Below are 22,986 nucleotides of genomic sequence, written 5' to 3' on the forward strand. Positions count from 1 at the left end.
TCAATTGCACAGGCATTAAATTGCCAATCGAAAGAACTTTGAGAAAAGAGAAAATTCGGCATTAAATTGCATAGGCATTAAATTGCCAGTTGGAAAGAACCTAAAATTGAAGAGAAATATTCTGCATTAAATTGCATAGGCATTAAATTGCCAGTTGGAAAGAACATAAAATTAAAGAGAAATATTCGGCATTAAATTGCTTCTCGTTGTGGGCATTCGATTGCCAATGAGAGCTGGCATTAAATTGCATATACATACAGAGAAACATAAAGGTATAACAATATTAAAGAGTAGTAGCATTAAATTGCAAGAGAATGCGAGTAAGAAGAAAACTAAAACAGAGAGTAGACAATTCACAAATTTAGTATACGAATGTACATGCATATGTATGCTATTTGACAGCGATGCCAACAAACAAGAAAATGTGACAATAACCCAATCTAGCACGGACGCGCGACACGTTAATACGGGAAAATAAAATATTTTTTCCTCTGGTCGTCAAATCGCATAACAAAACTTTATATGTACATGTATGAGAATGTGATGACACAGGAATAGACGGCGTGCGTTTATGCTGGATTGAGGTCAAACCTGAATTGGCTCACATACGGAAAACTCTGTTAATGGAGTACATATGTATGTACACACGTAGTTATAAAGGAAAAAAATTTTCTTTTTAGGCAAAATTATCCTAAGAAAATGATGAATCCCAGTGTGGCACCATTTCTATGCGACGTGATGGACAAGTCGACAATCCGAACAGAGTGGGAAAAATGGCTTCGATCGTTTACGCTGTACTTAGAAGCAGAAGATATTACCACTGCGTCTAAGAAAAGAAGTAAACTGCTACACCTTGGCGGCGCTCAACTACAAGAAGTTGTGTATAACATCCCGGACGCACTGGTAGAAGCAAAAGAAGGTGTAGATCCGTATGAGGTGCTCGTGGGTAGATTGACGCAACATTTCTCCCCAAAGAGGAACTCGACTTTCGAACGACATCTTTTTAGATCCCTGAAGCCAGTGGAAGGGGAAACCCTAAATAAGTTCATTTTGAAACTAAGAGACCAAGCTGCTAAATGTCAATTCGGCAAGACCGAGAAAGAAGTTATAGAAATCAATATAAAAGATAAACTTATCGATGCGTGGGCACCAATAGATTTGAAAAAACGACTCCTTGAAAAGGAACATGATTTAACACAGGTTATTGAAATGTGTCAGATACACGAATCAATAAAAAGCCAAACGACAACAATGTCTTCTGACGTAGTACCACTGAACGTAAACAAAATCACTAACAAAACTAATTTCGATACTGCTGAATGCGATAGATGTGGGCGTAAAGGGCATACGAGTAATAACTTTAACTGCCCGGCTAAGAATGCTAAATGTAATAAATGTATGCTACAGGGCCATTTTGCAGTGAAGTGTAAAACAAAAAGGGTCAAACGCGAACACGGGAGTAGTGGTTATGATAACTTGAAACGGCGGCGCATGACAACATCTAGAGTGCGTTGCATAAATATTGAGAATGAGATGATGCCTGAAGAAATGCGGGAGTTTGACAGTTTTTAAATTTATAATGATACAAGCGATGAGATGATAAGATGCTCTATTGGGGGTCAAACGCTTGATATGGTAATAGATTCTGGGTCTCGATTTAATTTAATAAGTGAAGGAGATTGGTCGAAATTACGAAACGGACAGGGCGCAGTGTGGAACATCCGGTCCCACTCTCCCAATCAATTCAAAGCGTATGCCGCGGATAAGCTTTTGAAAGTGTTGCAGGTATTTGATGCGCCAATCGCCACAGCGCATGCAGAAATGATTGCTACCTTTTATGTTATTGAAAAGGGAAGTCAGTCATTATTAGGGCGTGACTCGGCAGTAAAACTTAATGTTTTGAGAATAGGCTTAAATGTTTATCGAATTGAAAATAAAGAGCCATTTCCGAAAATTAAAAACATTAAAGTTAGTTTAGCAATAGATCATAGTGTCCGGCCAGTCCAGCAACCAATAAGACGCATTCCGATTTCATTAGAGGCGAAAGTGGCGGGAAAGATTGATGAAGCATTACACCAAGACATAATCGAACCAGCGCCAGGGCCAAGTTTGTGGATATCACCGGTTGTAATAGTATTTAAACCTAATGGGGACGTGAGGCTATGCATCGATATGAGGCGCGCAAATGAGGCAATACTACGTGAAAACTACCCCCTACCCACCTTCGACTCCTTCATGACAAAACTAAGGCATGCAAAATTTTTCTCGAGGTTGGACCTAAAAAACGCATACCACCAAATTGAACTCGATGAGGCCAGCCGAGAAATAACGACGTTTATCACGCACAAAGGACTATTCCGGTACAAAAGGTTAACGTTCGGCGTAAATTCGGCACCGGAAATTTTCCAACGCATAATGGAAGAGTTGCTATCACCTTGCAAGAACGTTCTCAACTATATCGACGATGTAATCATATTCGGAAGTTCGGAACAAGAACATGACGAAGCGGTAAGGGACGTCATGCGAATATTTAATGCGAATGGTGTCATATTAAACACAGATAAATGCGCTTGGAAAGTGAAGGAGCTAAAGTTTCTGGGGCACATGTTATCGGAACAAGGCTTCACAGCCGATCCAGAGAAAGTAAAATTAATAGGAGAATTTCGAGCACCAAAGACCAAAGACGAGGTAAGAAGTTTCCTAGGCCTAGTTACGTACATAGGGAAATTCATACCAAAATTAGCTGATATTACTGAGCCTTTGAGGAGTCTCCTAAAATCAAATAACACTTTCACCTGCAGTTGTAATCAAGAACAAGCATTTAAAAAACTAAAAGCCTATCTAGCGCAAATACCCAACTTAGCATTCTTCGATCCAAAGAACAGAACCCGCGTAATAGCTGACGCCAGCGCAATAGCCTTAGGGGCAGTTTTAATTCAATTCGACAGCGTTGGGGATCCGAAGATAATCACGTTCGCTAGCAAGAGTCTTTCAGACGTTGAAAAAAGATATTCCCAAACAGAGAAAGAAAGCTTGGCTCTGGTTTGGGCAGTAGAGAAGTTTTATTATTATTTAGCAGGATTACAATTCGAATTGGTCACAGACCACAAACCCCTTGAAGCAATTTTTAAACCGACATCCAAGCCACCCGCCAGAATTGAACGTTGGCTCCTAAGACTACAAGCTTTCAAATTTAAAGTAATTTATCGCGCTGGAAAGGAAAATATAGCAGACCCCTTATCAAGACTTGTCAAATTTTCAAGTGGTGACGTATTCGATAGCAACTGCGAAAATAATGTTTTTCAAATCGTGTGTAGTTCCGTGCCAGCAACTCTTTCAGTAACTATCATTGATAAGAAAAGTACAGGAGATGATCACATAACTGATGCAATCACTCACATAAGCAATAATTCGTGGAGCTCGGGAACATCCAATATATATTATCCGTTCCGACTAGAACTTTCGGTGCTAGGCAATATACTCCTGCGTGGGAGACGCATCGTGATTCCCGAATCTCTACGGCAAAGGGTACTAGAACTTGCACACGATGGGCACCCAGGGGAGTCGGCGATGAAAAGACGACTAAGAGCGAAGGTTTGGTGGCCCCTGATTAACAGAGATGTGGAGCGTTTTGTAAAAAATTGCCGAGACTGTTTGCTGGTATCGCTACCAAACAATCCAACCCCAATGCACAGACACAGATTCCCCGACGGACCATGGCAATGTGTGGCAACGGACTTACTAGGTCCACTTCCCAACGGGGAATACTTACTCGTATTGATAGATTACTTCTCGCGCTATCAAGAGGTTGTGTTCTTAAGAAAAATAAATTCCGAAGCTGTTATAAAAGCAGTGCAAACCATCTTTTCTAGACTAGGGTTACCTAAATCCTTGCGTACCGACAACGGGAGACAATATGTGAGCAATGAGTTTAGAGAATTCTGTAGAGAGAATAACATTGAGCTAATCACAACACCGCCGTACTGGCCTCATGCTAACGGAGAGGTCGAAAACATGAATCGATCACTAGTAAAACGTTTGAAAATTGTCCACTCTAACAAATTGAACTATCAGTCAGAGATACATAAATTCTTAATGATGTACAACGTGACACCTCACAGCACAACCGGGTCTACACCAACGGAATTAATGTTTAATCGAACCATTCGCGACAAGATCCCAGACATACGTGATCTAACAGAAGAAATCGTTGACTCGTCAGCAAGAGACTTGGACTACATAAATAAACATAAAGGGAAAGAGAAGGCTGATGCAGCAAGACGGGCGAAGAGCTCGGACATAGGAGTTGGCGACATTGTGCTTTTAAAGAACGTAGTATTCCCGCATAAATTAACACCAAATTTTGATACAACCGAATACGTTGTGGTTGAGAGACACGGTGATGAGGTTCAGCTTTCAGGTGATGGTAAGGTGCTGCGGAGGAACATTAGCCATGTTAAGAAAATTCCCTCCGCTTACCAACAACCAGTCAATGCGTCAGAGGAAGCACCGGAGACATTGCTAAATCCACCAATAGAACAATACTCAACACCATCCAGGAATTCAGGCGCGGAGGAGGCAGGAACGTCACAAGGGTTACTAGGTCCTGAGTCAGCGGCTAAGGTCACACCACCACTGGTTTCAAATGTTTGCACCGGCGATCCACCATCAGCTCCGCAAGAAGGGATCAAGTTGAAGCTAAAAAAAATAGGAGGGATGTGGCAACCCTAGTGATTGATGACAACTGGCAACGACACCGATGCGTATAGTGAACGAGCTATGAACGTCAAAGTAATAACGAGAGTCATCGAGTGCGGTTCATATAAATCTTATGATAATTTGTATTTGATATTTGTTGCCTTATAAGTTGTATTTGATAATAAACATATAAATACTTGTGCGTAAATATAGCAGTTAATACAATATACATATAATAAAGCTTACTTTAAGCAGCTTTCTCCTTAAACCCGTAGTTCACTTCACCTGCTTTTGACATATGCGCATGCTCTACTGATTACCGTATCAGGGATAGGAAGGCAATATCGGCTTAAGAAGTATATAAATACGTAAAGGTTAATAATCTAAAGATATGTGAAATTCAGACTCCAGCTTATTCGGTGTTACTAAAAAGAAGCTTAATGCTTTAAAGCAACTTACATATGAAAATTAATTGTATTAAAACTACGAGTAGGATAACCAGCGTTCCTTGAGGTGAGCACATGTCAATATGTGTTTTTATATTTGTTTTTCTCATCCGCCTTCCCAACACATTCTCTTTCTGTCTCTCTTTAAATCTTATATCTAGAAAAAATAAGGTGCATAAGGGGAGAAGTGGCAGAAGGACAAATAATAGAGTGAGGATGAGAAAGAGGTAAATGGTTAGAGTGAGAGAAAGAGAAAAAAAATCACAAGTAACGAAAAAGAGAGAGTCTGGCAGGCACTCCGAATGTATTTCCCAGCTATCAGTGAAAACTCATCTGCCTTGCAGATATCGTTCAGAGTCAGCATAAAACAATTAGGTCAAATTTGTAGGAAAAATTATAAAGGAGCAGAACGGAAATTGAAAGAGAAGCTCGGCCTAAAATCTCTTCGGGGTTTATTACGCCTTACATTTATTTGTTTATTTTAACAAAAATCCTAAAAGCATTAGGCGAATAGAAAAAGCAAACAAAGGCCTAATCAAGCTAAGGAAAACAGGAAAAGCTATCAAAAGAATGAAACAAAGAAATGCAACACAACAATAGCAACAACAAAACAATGAAATAGGAAACTGCAAAACAGCAATAGAACCAGCAACCGTAAAACACGCAAACTGAAGAAAAAAATTAAAAGAAACGAAACAAATTCAAAAAAAAAACAAGTAAGGAAGGCTAAGTTCGGGTGTAACGAACAGTACATACTCAGCTGAGAGCTATGGAGACTAAATAAGGGAAAATAACCATGTAGGAAAATGAACCGAGGGAAACCCTGGAATGTGTTTGTATGACATGTGTATCAAATGAAAGGTGTTAATGAGTATTTTAAAAGCGCGTGGACCTTAGTTCTATAGGTGGACGCCTTTTCGAGATATCGCCATAAAGGTGGACCAGGGGTGACTCTAGAATGCGTTTGTGCAATATGGGTATCAAACGAAAGGTGTTAATGAGTATTTTAAAAGATAGTGGGCCTTAGTTCTATGGGTGGACGCCTTTTCCAGATATCGCCATAAAGGTGGACCTGGGGAGACTCTAGAATGCGTTTGTACAATATGGGTATCAAACGAAAGGTGTTAATTAGTATTTTAAAAGGGAGTGGGCCTTAGTTCTATAGGTGGCCGCCTTTTCGAGATATCGCCATAAAGGTGGACCACGGGTGACTCTACAATGCGTTTGTACAATATGGGTATCAAACGAAAGGTGTTAATGGGTATTTTAAAAGGGAGTGGGCCTTAGTTCTAGAGGTGGACGCCTTTTCGAGATATCGCCATAAAAGTGAACCAGGGGTGACTCTAGAATTTGTTTGTACCATATAGGTATCCAATGAAAGGTGTTAATGAGTATTTTAAAAGCGCGTGGACCTTAGTTCTATAGGTGGACGCCTTTTCGAGATATCGCCATAAAGGTGGACCAGGGGTGACTCTAGAATGCGTTTGTGCAATATGGGTATCAAACGAAAGGTGTTAATGAGTATTTTAAAAGGGAGTGGGCCTTAGTTCTATGGGTGGACGCCTTTTCGAGATATCGCCATAAAGGTGGACCAGGAGTGACTCTAGAATGCGTTTTGTGCAATATGGGTATCAAACGAAAGGTGTTAATGAGTATTTTAAAAGGGAGTGGGCCTTAGTTCTATAGGTGGACGCCTTTTCGAGATATCGTTACAAAGGTGGACCAGGGGTGACCCTATAATGTGTTTGTAGGATATGGGTATCAAATTAAAGGTATTAACGAGGTTTTGAAAGGGAGTGGTGGTAGTTGCATATGTGAAGACGTTTTCGAGATATCGACCAAAATGTGGACCAGGGTGACCCAGAAAATCATCTGTCGGGTACCGCTAATTTATTTATATATGTAATACCACGAACAGTATTCCCGCCAAGATTCCAAGGGCTTTTAATTTCGCCTTGTAGAACTTTTTCATTTTCTTCTACTTAATATGGTAGGTGTCACACCCATTTTACAAAGTTTTTTCTAAAGTTATATATTGCGTCAATAAACCAATCCAATTACCATGTTTCATCCTTTTTTCGTATTTGGTATAGAATTATGGCATTTTTTAAATTGTTCGTAATTTTCGAAATCGAAAAAGTGGGCGTAGTCATAGTCGGATTTCGGCCATTTATACCACGATAAAGGGAATTCGGATAAGTACGTGAACCGAGTTTAGTAAAGATATATCAGTTTTTCCTCAAGTTATCGTGGTAACGGCCGAGCGCAAGGACAGACGGTCGACTGTGTATAAAAACTGGGCGTGGTTTCAACCGATTTGGCCCATTTTCGCAGAAAAGAGTTACCGTCCTAGAACCTAAGCCCCTACCAAGTATTGGTAAATTTTTGTTCGACTTATGGCATTAAAAGTATCCTAGACAAATTAGATGGAAAAGGGCGGAGCCACGCCCATTTTGAAATTTTCTTTTATTTTTGTATTTTTTGCATATCATTACTTGAGTTGAACGTTGACATAATTTACTTATATACTGTAAATAAATTAAATTTTTTGCTAAAACTTGACTTAAAAAAAATTTTTTTTAAAGGAGGGCGTGATCGTTCTCCCATTTTGCTAATTTTAATTAAGCATACATATAGTAATAGGCGTAACGTTTCTGCCAAATTTCATCATGATATATTCAACGACTGCCAAATTACAACTTGCAAAAGTTTTAAGTTACCCTCTTTTAAAAGTGGGCGGTGCAACGCCCATTGTCTAAAATTTTACTAATTTTCTATTCTGCGTCATAAGATCAACTCACCTACCAAATTTGATCGCTTTATCCGTCTTTGGTAATGAATTATCGCATTTTTTGTGTTTTTCGAAATACTCGATATCGAAAAAGTGGGCGTGATTATAGTCCGATTTCGATCATTTTAAATGGTGATCTGAGATGAGTGCCCAGAAATCTACGTACCAAATTTCACCAAGATACCATAAAATTTACTCAAGTTATCGTGTTAAGAGGCGGACATGGCTCAACCAAATTTTTTTTCGATCCTGATGATTTTGATATATTGAAGTCTATATCTATCTCGATTCCTTTATACCTGTACAACCAACCGTTATCCAATCAAAGTTAATATACTCTGTGAGTTCTGCTCAACTGAGTATAAAAAGTGTCAGCAATTCACAAGGTCTCCTATTTTCCAATATATATATTTTTTTTTTTTAAACGCGACCCTTGTGAATACCATAATGAGTTGTATGTCATATAAAAAGCATACAAAAAATCCAAAATTATGCAGCTGTGAAGCCTTTTATAGATACTTACCATTTTTTTTTTTTTTTTTTTTTTCATTGTTTGTTTGCATTGTGCTACGAATATGCTTTGAAATTTTCAAAAATAAATAATTTGTTTAACAATAACTTAGCACATCCGAAATACAAAGCTTGCTCAATTGTATTTTTTTGCAAGAATTTCATATGAGAAATAACAACAAAGCTAAATAAGGTGCAATTCTCGAAAACGCGGTGTGGCGCCTTTCCTACAAATTGGATTTTTTAGAACAGTGGGTGCTGTACAAACTTAGGTTATTTTAAACCTAAACTTTGACTGGAGAGTTGGTTTTGGCTTTTTGGGCGTTTAGTAATATTTTCGGGGTTGTAATCCTTAGGGTTGGTATTTTCGGATGCGTCTGGAGGAATAGGAAAAACTTCTCTGCGAATTTGACATTAGCTAATGCAAAAACAAAGACTAAAGTCGCTGTAGCAGTTGCTTCCTCAGTAATAGCGGACACTATTTTGTGTGGTTGAAGCACAGCTCACTCCGCATTAATTTATCACAGTACCTGTACACAAGTGATACGCGCATGTGCAAAATAAGCAAAAGCTAAAGTCAAAGTGAGGCACTATAGACATGTAAGATTGTCGCTTGCGTTGACTGCACCATGGCTCATAAACAGTTGCTGAAAGCTTTATACCGAACCCTTTAGGACTTGAGAGGTAATGATAATCCCATGAGTGGTGCTTTCTTTCCTCTTACTTGTTGGAGATAAATTTAATGCTTGGTTTTAATCGTTATAAATATGTCATTACGTACAAAAATTAACTGTCTATACAAATTTGAGAGCGCATTTTGGCGGTAATGGCAAAATTCCTTTTTCTAATTTTTAATTTCTTTTCTTCCAAGTTTTTGCAAACCTTTTTGATATCGCCTTTAGCTTTAATAGCCAATTTATTCCTTAATATTGAATCTTATTACACAAACTATAAAAGGCTTGGGGAAAGAGAAGTTTTTGACACTTAAAAATGAGAATGTTAACATCGATAATGCCAAAATCTATGAAAAACTACCATGGAACGAGATAACTTATCAATCTATCGACAAATTCGTGGAAGAATCCAAAGCTTGCGTTATCCGGTTGAGTTACTTAGCTCTTTGAAGCCATCAGGAATTCCTCCTCATCGATTTATTCTTAACAAGTAAAGGTGTCTAAGTTCGGGTGTAACCGAACATTATATACTCAGCGTGAGTTTCAATTGTACATTCCATTTAAGATAAATAACTTTTCTACATAACACGTGGCACCACCCGTTTAAAAAAAATATCTTCCCATTTCCTCTTACAATAAAACTTGTTTAACGAAACAAATCGCATTTTCTTAGACTTTATGGCAGCGCACTGCTATCAAATTGCCCGTTGAAACCAAGCTAATCCTGTAAATTTTTTTTTAATACATGATTTTTTATTTTTATTCTAATTTTTATTTATGTTTGTAATTTATATGTTATATGATAGGATAACTCCCTACTCTTGGCAAATATTAGAAGTTTTATAGGGCTTAGCTTAATTGCTGCCTCGAGATTGCAACTCTGCGCAGGACACCAACACAGAACTTTCAAAACCGTTTCTCCCTGCAGCTCGTACTTCGTACATCCGCTATTACTGACGAGGCCTTACTTATAAGCATGTGACGCTAGAAGAAATGTCCAGTTAGTATGCCCATTGTGAGCCTAAAGTCTTTTTGGTTCGAATTTCGTAGGATTTTCACTAATTTAGTACTTCGAAAACGTTTTCCTTTGACTCACCTGCAATTACCTTCTTCAAATATGATACATCATTGATCGCCTCGTACGTCACTTGCCGATTGTACTTTTCCAATACTGCAAAGATCTCTGCTCGCAATTTTTCCTGCAGCTCTTGTTGTAGCGCTAACTCGTAGATGCTAAAAGATATTACCGTGGATGAGATCTCAAATCCCTCCAAATAGAATACAATAGCTTGCGCTGCCACCTGTTCTATATTCAAACCATTTTTAAGATTATCGTTTTTGATATCTTCCAAGTGCAAACGATCACGTTGCGCCTTCAATTCCAACATCATATCCATAAAATCTGTGCGAATCACACCAATATTTTCCCTAATGTCAACCGTTTCACGCACTACGCGCATAAAGAATGCGCTCACATCATCAGTAAACATTTTCAAACGTAATTGGCGTACACGTTTGGTATCCGTAAACATGAGAGCCTGCACAACAAGTGAATGCCGTGGTTTTTCCACAATATTACGTCCCATAAGCCGAAATATCGCATCGGGATTCTGCAAACTATTGCACTCAATGCTGAAGGCTACTTCGCCAATTCATCGGTTGTTTATCGCGCGCAGACCCTTTGAGTTCGACAGTGTTGCTAACATTAATTTGGCGATCAAGGCATAAGCCGCTCACCAACCGCCACCATTGTAGGGAACATAAAACGTATTTTGCCTGTAGTAAAAACGGGCGAAGTTTGTGACGTAACACTCGGTATTGTTCGCCATTCATGAGAATTATCGGTTAGCGGATCATTACGCCAAATATTTTTGTTTGGCCTTTAAATCGTTTATATAAGTGCATATTTATATCTTTCCAATGGTATTGGGTGCCGAGGCCATTCATATTGCCGAGAAAGAATTTTGGCGGTTCATGTGGTACATTATCGCTTATAGCGAGTCTCCTGTAGAAGCCTCATCTCTTCTACAAAATCAACTCCAAATTTTGGAGTCTTGGATTAATAAATGGAAAATAAAAGTTAATTCGGAAAAATCTACACACGTCACTTTTACACTAAGAAGAGAGCAATGTCATGCTGTATTTTTAAATAATACACAAATTCCCATTTCTGACAGAGTCAAATACCTAGGGATGCATCTTGATCGACGCCTCACGTGGAAAAGTCACATTCAGGCTAAGCAACAACAACTGAAAATTAAAACGAAAAGGATATACTGGCTGCTTGGTTGTAACTCTTAACTTAGTCTAGAAAACAAAATACGGCTCTACAAAGCTATTCTCAAGCCCATTTGGACCTACGGAATCCAGCTTTGGGGAACTGCTAGCAACTCCAATGTGGAGATCCTGCAACGTTATCAATCTAAAACTTTACGAGAACTTGTTAATGCCCCTTGGTTTGTTACCACTGAAGCTATCAACAACGACCTAGGTATTCCTTTCATAAAGAATGAAATTCCTAAATATAGTGCCAGATATCTGGAACGTCAATCTAATCACATACCAATCCAATTGCTATCTGTCTATTAGACACAACCGATGAAACTATACGGTTAAAACGCACTCATATCTTAGACTTGCCATTCCTCTAGTATGAAATTTCTCAACCTGTAAACCTTAAGCTAAAATTAACTAAGTTAATCTTAAGTTAAATGAAGCTACTAAGATAAATTCCTCAAAGAATTTAAGCAACCTTGAAGCACTAATGAAGCTGCAATTGATTGGGACAATCCTGGTTAACGTCGGCATAAAATTATCTCTAATAATGTTAGTCATAAGTCATTTGAAATGCTGAATTGTATTGTTGAACATGACTCAAAAGTGATTCGAATTTTCAGAAGTCACAAAAATTGATGATGGTTCGGGTGGAGTTTCTAATGCTGGCAATTTCACTTTGCCATTAGCACCACACATGCTGGGCGTTTCACCTGGAAATTTAGCCGCATCACAATGTGGACATATTGCGTCCATTATTCCAATATATCATACTGTAATCAATCTGACTGTTGTAATTAAAGCAGCACGCATAATTTTAAGTACAACAGATCTATTTCTTGCATTACGTTCACGCTGCGATGCATTAGCTTGTGCTCGTTCATCTGGAGTCTGTGATCGCCTTTGTAATGCCGCAGCATTTGCCTGTAACGCTCGGCGACCTATATTTCCTCGTGTGGGTCGTAGCATTTTTCTTTCAATTAAAAAAGAAAAAATTAAATTTAAAACAAGTAAGGAAGGCTAAGTTCGGGTGTAACCGAACATTACATACTCAGCTGAGATCTATGGAGACAAAATAAGGGAAAATCACAATGTAGGAAAATGAACCTAGGGTAACCCTGGAATGTGTTTGTATGACATGTGTAACAAATGGAAGGTATTAAAGAGTATCTTAAGAGGGAGTGGGTAATAGTTCTATAGGTGAACACCATTTAGCGATATCGCCATAAAGGTGGACCAGGGGTGACCCTAGAATTTCTTTGTACGATATGGGTATCAAATTAAAGGTATTAATGAGGGTTTTAAAAGGAAGTGGCCCTTAGTTGAATATAGGAAGGCGTTTTCGAGATATTAAACAAAATGTGAACCAGGGTGACCGAGAACATCATCTGTCGGGTACCGCTAATTTATTTATATATGTAATACCACGAACGATATTCCTGTCAAGATTCAAAGCCATTGATTTCGCCCTGCAGAACTTTTTCATTTACTTCTACTTAATATGGTAGGTGTCACACCCATTTTACAAAGTTTTTTTTCTAAATTTATATTTTGCGTCAATAAACCAATCCAATTACAATGTTTCATCCTTTTTTTTCGCATTTGGTATAGAATTAAGGCATTTTTTTAATTTTTCGTAATTTTCGATATCGAAAAAGTGGGCGTGGTCATAGTCGGATTTCGTCCATTTTTTGCACCAATACAAAGTGAGTTCAGATAAGTACGAGAACTGAGTTTAGTAAAGGTATATCGATTTTTGCTCAAGTTACCGAATTAACGGCCGAGCGGAAGGACAGACGGACGACTGTGTAAAAAACTGGGCGTGGCTTCAACCGATTTCGTCCTTTTTCACAGAAAACAGTTATCGTCCCGGAATCTAAGACCCTACCAAATTTCACAAGGATTGGTAAATTTTTGTTCGACTTATGGCATTAAAAGTATCCTAGACAAATTAAATGAAAAAGGGCGGAGCCACGCCCATTTTGAAATTTTCTTTTATTTTTGTATTTTATTGCACAATATCGACACTGGAGTTGAATGTTGACATAATTTACTTATGTACTGTAAAGATATTGCATTTTTTGTTAAAATTTGACTTAAAAAAAAAAATTTTTTTTAAGTAGGCGTACATATAGTAATAGGCGTAACGTTGCTGCCAAATTTCATCATGATATCTTCAACGACTGCCAAATTACAGCTTGCAAAACTTTTAAATTACCTTCTTTTAAAAGTGGGCGGTGCCACGCCCATTGTCCAAAATTTTACTAATTTGCTATTCTTCTGCATAAGGTCAACACACCTACCAAATTTGATCGCCTTGTCTGTCTTTGGCAATGAATTATCGCATTTTTTCTGGTTTTCGAAATTTTCGATATCGAAAAAGTGGGCGTGGTTATAGTCCGATATCGTTCATTTTAAATAGCGATCTGAGATGGGTGCCCAAGAACCTACGTACCAAATTTCATCAAGATACCTCAAAATTTACTCAAGTTATTGTGTTAACGGACAGACGGACGGACGGACGGGCATGGCTCAATCAAATTTTTTTTCGATACTGATGATTTTGATGTATGGAAGTCTATATCTACCTCGATTCCTTTATACCTGTAAAACGAACCGCTATCCAATCAAAGTTAATATACTCTGTGAGCTCTACTCAACTGAGTATAAAAATGTCTACATTAATAGTGATACACCATAGATCTGTTGTACCTAAAATAAGGAAACACACATCCATTCTTGCAATTCACTTCAACAGTTCAAAACTTACCGTTTTTTCTCGGAAATTCGCTTTGCGCTATATTTCTTCTTTTCAAAAATTCACACAAACTTCAATAATTATTAAACAAAAACACTATTTGCATTTTTATGTAATAATTTGCACCGCTGTAATTTCGGACACTACTGAACGTATTGGGCTGCTTCGTTTATTCTGCTAAGGAATGGTGTTGAGGCCAAAGAAAACGCTCCAGCGATGGTTACACTCCAATGACATTTATTCTCCTAATTTGAATGTTCTTAATGCTAAGAGCCAAAGCTCTATATACCTATCTATACAAAATATTCATGTATTCCTCTATGCAAAAAAAAAATGCACCGTAATATTGTTCGATGTCTTTTCAAAGCCTAATTTGTTTGTTGATCTGCCTGCTACATACATACATGTTGATATAAGTATAATGCAAGTAAGTTTGTAGGTGGGAATAATAAGTAAGCTATTTAAGACGAAAGTACATAAATTTTGAGAGCGAAAGAGCGTAGCTAAGTAGGTAGCAAATCGTTTAGTAAATGATTAAACTATTATTGATGTATGTATGTTAATATGAAAGCGTGTAATCCGCTGGCTAAGTGGAATGAATCTGACCAAACAAATGGGTTTTTGGTGTGCTTTTCAAAATAATATCACCATACATTGAGCACTTTTCAGCGCCTTTAGGTAAAAAGATTATATTGTTATGTGATTGAATATACCATTTTATCTGATTGTAGTACATAAGAATGCAATCTCTTAATCTGAAGGCGAGTTTCCAATTGGTATATAACTCGAGTCCTTAGTTACCCAGCGAAAAGAAAAGCCCTCTTTTCATTAGCATTTATCAACAACTTACAATGGATACTCATGTGGTTCAAACACATCCTAGGGTTATCCGGTTCCACGTTTTGGTCTATATCTCGAGACCGTAGTCACGGAGGGGCATGAAAAATAATCTATACTATATCAATCATCAACAGCTCCCATTTGCTACCCATATTGTACAAACACATCCTAAAGTTATCCGGGTCCACGTTCTGGTCTATATCTCGAGACCGTAGTCACGGAGGGGCATGAAACATAATCTATACTATAGCAATCATCAACAGCTCCCATTTGATACCCATATTGTACAAGCACATCCTAAAGTTATCCGGGTCCACGTTTTGGTCTATATCTCGAGACCGTAGTCACAGAGGTGCATGAAAAATAATCTATACTATATCATTCATCAACAGTTTCCATTTGATACACATATCGTACAAACACATCCTAGGGTTACCCGGGTCCACGTTTTGGCCTATATCTAGAGACCCTGGTATCCGATTCTTAAAATTTCAAAACACAAACCATCACCTTGGATAGGTGAGCCCGTTCTTGAGTTATAAAATCGCAACCATAAATGGCATTTATTTTTATATATATAGATTTTTTTTTATTTTATGTTATTTAAAAAATTTTTTTTTATATTATTTTATTTTATCTTTTTTTATTTTTTATAATTTATTTTTTTCTTTTATATTATTGTTGTTTCTTTTTTGTTTGCCAAACACTCCGCGTGTATTTGTGCCTTGAAAAGCTTCTAAGTGCAAACTCGTCTGTTTTGCAAATGCCGTTCGAAGTCGGCACAAAACATGTTGGTCGCTGCGGGGAAAATTACAAAGAGACCTGACAGAAATTGGAGGAGAAGCTCGGCCTTAAATCTCCGCTGAGGCTATCGTGCCTTGTATTTTTTGTATTCCTATAACCAAGATAAAAAGCAGCTCAGTTCTTGAGAAAATGAGTTGTCTTGATTAAGGGAAGCGCAAAAAAAAATCGCGTTTTTTCTTCGTTTTCGCAAATTTTGCGGATTTTTTTTTTTTATACCCAAATAACTGACTTAAAGTTCTTGATGAATGTAGATAAAAATTGCCACGTACCACAAGGAAACATACGTACTTTAGACGATCACGTGATAAACTTGCGGATGCCTACTTGAAATTAATTGCAGATATTGCTGATATGACAACTTTTACAGTTTCCTTTAAAAGCTTTATCAATTTCTTTTAAAGCAACGCTTCACGCATACACCCTTACTTTCTTAGATTGTCTGTGGTGGACAAAAATATGCGTATTACCTGCGCCAAGTTAAATTAGCGTATGAGAAACCGCCCAAGTGCGTACCAGGGCACTATTTTTTGTTTAATTCATTTTTTATTTTTTTTCATTGTTTTTTTTTTTTTTCAAATACTTTGTAGTGCGTAAATTATATTGCCTGCTGCAAAATATGATTTATGTTCATATGTACGCATGTACGCATAAACACGCATTAGCATGTGTTAGCTAGCCTCGTGATCGGAGGTTTTAACCAAGATAACTATTTAAAAGTTTATTGCGATCGGTCCCAAATCACATTTTTTTTTTTTAGCACAGTGCATAAAAAATGAATAAAACGCGTTTTCTAGCATATTTTTTCTGAGTTTGAACCGGCCAGCTACTCTCTAACTGGTGAACCTCTCATTTACTGAATAAGTCCATTGTGCAACCAGAGCTTTGCTAAATGATCAAACTGAAAAGCCTATGAAAAAATTAGGACCTTTGTTATAAAATACATAACTCCGTTCCTTGACAAATACTAGATGCTTTCTGGAACATATTGTCTGATGTAAAGCATAAAAAAAAACTATTTAAAATTTTTCTAAAATATGTAACGATACAAAATTCTTAAATTTTGTGTTGAGAACAACACTAATTTAACACGCAAATTGACTGCAGTTCTTGTTGCATTGAGGCATTTTTCAAGCAATTTCTTTTTTTTCTAAAATTTTTTGGAATATATGTATAAAATTTATTTTTTGCTCTTCCTAATTATAGTTTCAAAACCTGTTCTTACCAATCCGGTACTAATTTTTATATCTTTCATACAAGTTTACATACAGAAATTTAAAAAATGTCTAGGGTCTTGAGATATAGGTCAAAACGTGGACCCGGATAACCCTACGATGTGTTTGTATAATATGGCTATCAAATGAAAGCTGTTGATGAGTTCTTTAGCAGAGGGTAATTTTCATACATCTGGGTGACTAGGGTCTCAAAATATTGCCCAAAACGTGGATCAGAATAACCTTAGGACATGTTTTTACATTCACACCCCGGGCAAAGCAACATCAAAATTTTAGAAATAAGGTTTTTCAATTAGAAGAAAATTTTTCTAAGCGGGGTCGCGCTCGGCAGTGTTTGGCAAGCGCTGCGGGTGTATTTCTGCCCTGAAAAGCTCTCAGTGAAAACTCATCTGCCTTGCAGATTCCGTTCGGAGTCGGCATAAAACATGTAGGTCCCGTGCGGCCAATTTGTAGGGAAAAGCAAGAGAAGCACGACGCAAATTGGAAGAGAAGCTCGGCCTTAGATCTCTTCGGTGGTTATCGCGCCTTACATTTATTTTTTTTTTTATTTTTTATGTGTTTACATTATGGGTATCAATATTCACATATGATAATAATAATCTCACAAATGTGATTTTTTTTAATTCAGGCGCAGAAACGAATAAAAAGGTTAGCGCTATGAATTATTATTCATACCGATTAATGATTCGTGAAAATGAAGAATCCCATATCCATACCATCCTCCATATACATACCCATACCAAACCATACCTTACATCTTACATCTTACATCTTACACTTACATCTTACATTCAAAATTCTCCCATACCGTGAGCAAAGATATTTACAAATCAAAAATATTCACATATGATAATAATAATTTCACAAATGTGATTTTTTTCCTCCAGGCGCAGAAACGAATAAAAAAGTTAGCGCTACGAATTATTATTCATATCGATCAGTGATTCGTGAAAATGAAGAATCTCACATTCTGAAATGCAGAAGATTGTTCCACCAATTTGTCGTGGATATGTATGCAAAAATTGAGACCGAGCGCTTAAACTATATCAAATTCAACCAGACTAAGTTACGGTCCGAGGAATACGTTCACTTACGGGCTGCAGTGAATAATAATGGAAATGTGAATGACATCGGTAGAATGATCATATTACCAGCAGAATGATCATATTATCACATATACTGGTAGCCGGCGACACGTGCATGAGTATGCACAGGATGCCATGGCGTATGTTCGCGCTTATGGACGGCCGGATCTGTTAATTACTTTTACATGCAATCCGCAATGAAGTGAAATCAAAGACCATTTGTTTCCTGGCCAATCCCCAATTTATCGACATGACATAACTGCACGTATTTTCAAACTAAAACTAAAATCACTTATGGACTTTATTGTCAAACCTAGAGTGTTTGGAGAGGTGCGTTGTTATTGGTATTCCGTTGAATGGCAAAAACGGGAATTACCGCACGCACACATTTTGATTTGGTTGGTTGATAAAATTACACCGGATCAAATTGATGGTGTGATATCAGCTGAAATACCGGATCAAATGATTGATCCAGATTGGTACGAAGTCGTCACAAAAAATATGATACATTGACCTTGCGGTGCATTGAATGTGAAATCTCCGTGCATGATTGACGGAAAATGTTCGAAGCGATACCCACGAGCATTAATTTCGGATACGGTCACAGGTGACGATAGATATCCGGCATATCGTCGTCGATATACATTGCTATATGCAGAAGTGCCACAATATTTCACCTGGGATAAATCCAGGAAAGCATTTCAAAGGCAAAAACAAGGAAACCCAGTTCAAGGTCATCCTAATGTGTTCTCAACAGATGCATTAGGACGCATTTATGTAGTTTATCCAAATAATGCTGAGTGTTTTTACTTGCGATTGTTGTTAATTAATGTTCGTGGCCCTACATCATTCCAAGCTTTAAGAACAATTAATGGTGAATTGTGCGCTACATATCGTGAAGCATGCCAACAATTAAATTTGTTGGAGGATGATAAGCATTGGGAAGATACGCTTGTCGTTTCAGCTGTAATAGCAGGTCCACATCAAATAGGAACATTATTTTCGATAATAATTGCAATGTGCTCCCCATCTAATCCATTGGAATCATGGAATAATTTCAAATATTATATGGTAAATGATATTTTAAACCAAATGCGTCGAAATACTGCAAAATATGAGTTGGAATTCACACTGGAAATTTATAATAAAGCATTGATAAGGATTGACATTTGTTTGTCGATGTCAAACAAATCTTTAGTACAATAGGGCATGCCAGCAGCAAATGGTCCAATGCATGATATGTTCTATCGAGAACTGGAGCGTAAATACCATTACATTGTAATGAACTAGACACATTTGTAAAATCAAATTTAACGAAATTGAATGACCAACAGCAACATGTTTATGATACAACCATGAATAATGTTAGCCATGGAACTGGTGAATTGTTTTTCTTGAATGTTCCAGGGGGAACAGGCAAGACCTTTTTGATTTCATGGATATTAGCAACAATTCGATCAGACAATAACGATGCATTGGCACTCGCTCCTTCCGGAATTGGGGCTACATTACCGGAAAGCGGTCGCACAGCACATTCTGCATTAAGGTTGCCTTCGAATATGCAGGTAAATGAAACAACAACATGTAATATTTCGAAAATATCTGGAATGGCAAAAGTTCTTAAAGTATGTAAGCTCATCGTATGGAAAGCGTGCACTATGGCACACAAGAAATCATTGGAAGCACTTGATAGAACTTTTAAATATCTACGACGAAGCCAAACAGTCGTTGGAGGTGCCATGATTTTATTGGCTGGAGATTTCAGGCAAACATTACCTGTGATCCCAAAATCCACGTCTGCAGATGAAATCAATGCATGTTTAAAATCATCGTATTTACGGAGACATGTAAACACGCTTACACTTACTACAAACGTACGTTTTCAACTACAAAATGATCCGTCAGCAGCTGAATTTTCATAGCAATTACTGAAAATCGGAAATGGCCAAATTTATGTCGATCCAACAGGAATGATTACATTGCCTAACAATTTCTGTACTTCTTCACAGTCTAAAGAGGCATTGATACAGAGTTTATTTCCAAACATAGGTAAACATTACAAAAACTATGATTGGCTCAGCGAAAGAGCAATTTTAGCTGGGAAAAATAAGGACGTCAATGATATAAATGCAGCTATTCTGGATGGAATACCTGGTGACATAGTTACATATAAGTCAATGGACACTATTACTGATCAAGATGATGTCGTAAATTATCCAACTGAATTTTTAAGCTCACTTGATTTGCCAGGCCTACCACCTCATAATTTACGATTAAAAATTGGAGCACCAAGTATGCCACGACTCTGCAACGGTACCAGACTCGCTGCGAAGAAGCGAATGGGTAACGTTATCGAAGCAACAATTTTGAAAGGGAAATACCATAGTGTACCTATACAAGTGTGTTCACTAAGCGATAAACGTCAAAACTACAAACAGCCTCGCTCACCTGATGGAAATCTCAGGTCTAGAGTCGCATTTTTGGTCTCAACGACAACATTTTTGACTACCAATCGTCTCGACTTTTTCAATTTTTCAATCATTCGGCGCATTCGGTGATGGTATCCATTTTGAATTCGCTGTCATTCCGAATCCAGCGAGTGCCTGTCAGAATGCTTGACAGATAAGTCAACACACTTGTACTTGTACACTATGGGAAATACAAAGGAGAAGACCTTTTGATACCCGGAATTCCACTGATTCCGACGGATTTACCATTCGATTTCAAACGTTTGCAGTTCCCTATTCGCCTTGCCTTCGCTATGACAATTAATAAGGCACAAGAACAGTATCTACAAATGTGCGGTATTAATTTAGAATACCCAATTTTTCCTCATGGACAATTGTATGTTGCTTGCTCACGAGTAGGCAAATCATCGTCATTATTCATTTACGCAAAAGATGGAAAAACCAAAAACGTTGTCTACCAAAAAGTGTTACAATAAAGTTCGAATGAAATTGTATCAAATTGTTTGCTTTGTTTCGTATTAATTTCATCCTCTTTCAGCAAATTATTGAATTTATCGCCTCGCGAAGCGGGCGAGGGTACGCTAGTAAAAAAATAAAAATAGAAAATTATGTCTAACAAGTAAGGAAGGTTAAGTTCGGGTGTAACTGAACATTACATACTCAGTTGAGAGCTATGGTGACAACATAAGGGAAAATAACCATGTAGGAAAATGAACCGAGGGTAACCCTGGAATGTGTTTGTATGACATGTGTATCAAATGAAAGGGGTTAATGAGCATTTTAAAAGGGAGTAGGCCTTAGTTCTATACGTTCTAACGTTTGTAAAATATTGGTATCAAACGAAATGTGTTAATGAGTATTTCAAAAAGGCGTGGGGCTTAGTTCTACAGGTAGACGCCTTTTCGAGATATCGCCATAAAAATGGACCAGGGGTGACTCTAGAGTTTGTTTGTACGATATGGGTATCAAATGAAAGGTGTTAATGAGTATTTTAAAAGAGAGTGGGCCTTAGTTCTATAGGTGGATGCCTTTTCGAGTTATCGCCATAAAGGTGGGCCAGGGGTGACTCTAGAATTTTTTGGTACGATATGGGTATTAAATGAAAGGTGTTAATGAGTATTTTAAAAGAGAGGGGGCCTTAGTTCTTTAGGTGGACGCCTTTTCGAGATATCACCAGAAAGGTGGACCAGGGATGACTATAGAATTTGTTTGTACGATATGGGTATCAAATTAAAGAAGTTAATGAGTATTTTAAAAGGGCTTAGGCCTTAGTTCTATAGGTGGACGCCTTTTCGAGATATCGCCATATAGGTGGACCAGGAGTGACTCTAGAATGCGTTTGTACGATATGGTATCAAATTAAAGGTGTTAAGGAGGCTTTTAAAAGGGAGTGGTGGTAGTTGTATATGTGAAGGCATTTTCCAGATATCGACCAAAATGTGGACGGAGACACAGAACATCATCTGTTGGATACTGCTAATTTATTTATATATAATACCCCGAACAGTATTCCTGCCAAGATTTCAAGGGTTTTTTATTTCGCTCTGCAACAATTTTTAATTTTCTACTACTTAATATGGTAAGTGTCACGCCCATTTTACAAAGTTTTTTTCTAAAGTTATATTTTGCGTCAATAAACCAATCCAGTTACCATGTTTCATCCCTTTTTTCGTATTTGGTATAGAATTATGGCATTTTTTTCATTTTTCGATATCGAAAAAGTGGGCGTGGTCATAGTCGGATATTGGCAATTTTGTATACCAATACAAAGTGAGTTCAGATAAGTACGTGAACTGAGTTTAGTAAAGATATATCGATTTTTGCTCAAGTTATCGTGTTAACGGCCGAGCGGAAGGACAGGCGGTCGACTGTGTTTAAAAAGTGGGCGTGGCTTCAACCGATTTCGCCCTTTTTCACAGAAATAAGTTATCGTCCCAGAATCTAAGCCCCTACCAAATTTAACAAGGATTGGTAAATGTTTGTTCGACTTATGGTATTAAGAGTATCCTAAACAAATTAAATGAAAAAGGGCGGAGCCACGCCCATTTTGAAATTTTCTTTTGTTTTTGCATTTTGTTGCACCATATCATTACTGGAGTTGAATGTTGACATAATTTACTTATATACTGTAAAGATATTAAATTTTTTGTTAAAATTTGACTTAAAAAAAAATTTTTTTTAGAAGTGGGCGTGGTCTTTCTCCGATTTTGCTAATTTTTATCAAGCATACATATAGTAATAGGAGCAACGCTCTTGCCAAATTTAATCATGATATCTTCAACGACTGCCAAATTAAAGCTTGCAAATTTTTAAATTACCTTCTTTTAAAAGTGGGCGATGCTACGCCCATTGTCAAAAATTTTATTAATTTTCTTTTCTTCGTTCAACTCACCTCCCAAGTTTCAT

At 37.5% G+C, this 22,986-nt stretch overlaps 1 pseudogene; it reads right to left on the minus strand.

Annotated features, from left to right (window-relative positions):
- Positions 1 to 6,790: 6,790 nt before the first annotated feature.
- Positions 6,791 to 22,986, minus strand: LOC137245854 (probable cytochrome P450 6a13; annotated as a pseudogene).

Source organism: Eurosta solidaginis, chromosome 3 (genome assembly GCF_040869045.1).
Source record: "Eurosta solidaginis isolate ZX-2024a chromosome 3, ASM4086904v1, whole genome shotgun sequence".
In the NCBI taxonomy this organism is placed as follows: Eukaryota; Metazoa; Arthropoda; class Insecta; order Diptera; family Tephritidae; genus Eurosta; species Eurosta solidaginis.